This window comes from Pelobates fuscus, chromosome 4 (genome assembly GCF_036172605.1).
Source record: "Pelobates fuscus isolate aPelFus1 chromosome 4, aPelFus1.pri, whole genome shotgun sequence".
NCBI lineage: Eukaryota > Metazoa > Chordata > Amphibia > Anura > Pelobatidae > Pelobates > Pelobates fuscus.
Window position 1 is genome coordinate 323,231,138 of NC_086320.1, and position 2,500 is coordinate 323,233,637.

The following is a 2,500-nucleotide window of genomic DNA, read 5'->3' on the forward strand; positions in this document are numbered from 1 at the left end:
GAACAAAAATTGACCATCCCTGAATTTGTACTGGGGTTCGGGATTTATAGAGATGTATACTGCTCTGTTTACCCCGGGAAAAGAGCAGAATTGGATGCATACATGCACAAGATGGTGGATCTGGGGCACAAAGACGGTGGTACCGCTTTTTACGATTACCACCGTTCCTTCTCTGCAAATGTGGCTCCGGCTCTGGCTCAGTTCAATTTAAGCATAAATTGGATACGGAGCTATTCTGCAGGCACTTTTCAGGCCTCAGACCCCCAACTTGTGCAGTGTGCGCATCAGCAACACATAGCACTAAATTCTGCCCGAATTCGGCTGAAGTCGAACAAAACCAACCAGCTGCTAACCTCCAAAGACCGACTAGAGGTTTTAAAGACAAACTGGGTAGGGATTTTGTCTTTTTAGGCAAATCCCAAGTGTGTAATAACTTTAATGCAGGCAATTGTGGTTTTAGCTCTTGCAGATTGATGCATGCATGTTCACACTGTTTCAGGGCCCATTCCAGGACAATGTGCCCAAATAAAGCATTCCCTAAACCATATCTCACGTGCGTGAACCTCAGCTTATTCACCACTTTTCTACATCTACACCCGTCACGACATTTCAGTGACTATCTCATAACAGGACTGACTGAGGGATTTCACACAGGGCTGATACATTTACCTACAGGCACACTGGAATGTGACAACCTACTATTCACACTAGATGACCCACAGCTGGTACACAAACTCATCATGACCGAGGTGAACCTAGGGTTCTTGCTGGGTCCATTTCTTTCACCACCCTTCACTTCTTGGAGAACCAATCCTATTGGGATTGTCACGGGGAAAACTCACTTAAACCTAGACTGATCATTGATTTATCTGCACCACATTCCTCCACGGTCCCTAGCCTAAATTCACTCATACCTTCTGAAGAATTTTCACTACATTACGCCACTATCGACCATGCCATAGGTGCTATCATTAAAGCAGGCACAGGGGCATGGTTAAGTAAAACGGATGTAGTAAATGCCTTCAAGTTACTTCACATGCACCCTTCACTTTGGCACCTTCACGGCATTAAATGGCAAGGATTATATTATTTCTTCACCCGTCTCACTTTTGGCTCCAAAAGCAGCCCACATATTTTTGATACATTTACAGAGGCTTCGTGTTGGTGATTACTTAATGTGTGTAAATGTCCTTCAGTTATTCACTATCTAGATGATTTCCTCACGATTGAGAACAACACACTTCCACCGAGTAGTTTGAAACACATGTTGGCTTTGTTTGAATCACTCACTATCCCAGTCTCCCCACACAAGACATTGGGGCCCGACACCCACATGCAATTTTTGCAAAAATACCATAACAGCGGAGGAACTACCGCATTATACTCGACGACTGCTGACAACAATCTTACCTAACACGGTCGCCAGAAAAGTGTCAATCGACGGAGTATATCGCATACCAGGAACACCTCAACTGGCACCTAACCAGTTACGGGATGTAATCCTTAGATGCATATCCCACCACGATAAATCCCAAATCATGCAGGCACTGAAGGGCAAGACCCCAATGTCTTTCGGAGGCTCCTCTCTATCCTTTTTCCAGGACCTTACGAAGGCCACCCTCCTCTGGCGAAAAAGTCCTCTCACATCGAAACTGAGAACAGCGGGGGTGGAGCACAGATGGGTACCCCCCGGGAAACTACTGGTCACACAAAATGAAACTATACACACAATCACCTCAGGGGCCGACGGGCCAGCTCTCCTCACCTTGCTGGGACCGAGAGTACAGGAGACAGCATCAGTACCACCCCAAAAGTCTTGGGATCCTGCCAACGTAATCCTGTTAACACCGCAAGCAGGGACAGAACAGACTTTAGACACCTGATAACACCCGCAGCACAAACGTAGAAGGCAGGTTCCGGAGAGAGTTGGCCGCCCGCCTAAGACGCCCGCTGAAATGACGTTGTGAATGTTAACTTTACTGTGTTATAATTTCCTGTTTTAGGTTTTGTTATATGTTTGCTAACCTTATCACATACACTCACTAGATACTGAACGTCTGGAAGATGGCCGTGAGGCAGACCACTTACATGAAAGATGGCTACACTGCGTAATCACCAGAGACGAACACAAATATGGTAACAGGGCTGCAAACTCCCCCATCCCATTCCGCTCCCCCCGCTACCCCTTTTGTTAGGGGTTCCATACATCACCTGGAGATACATTTCCTCTCCCCTAGAACCTAACCCTCGAAACACAGGACTTACAGGGTGCACAACACCCCCTCCAGTTATGATGCACCCCCTAGGGGACATTACCCAACAAACTCTATGCACAGACCGATGCAATCCAGACCTTCTCATCCCCCACAGGCGATTGACAAATGCTCACCCCTACACGAGGGAGGATGCAACACTTACATAACCACCACTCAGGGGTAAATTTACCATGAAGCACAACACAACCCACCCAGGATTGCACGGGTCCATAACCATGCAACAT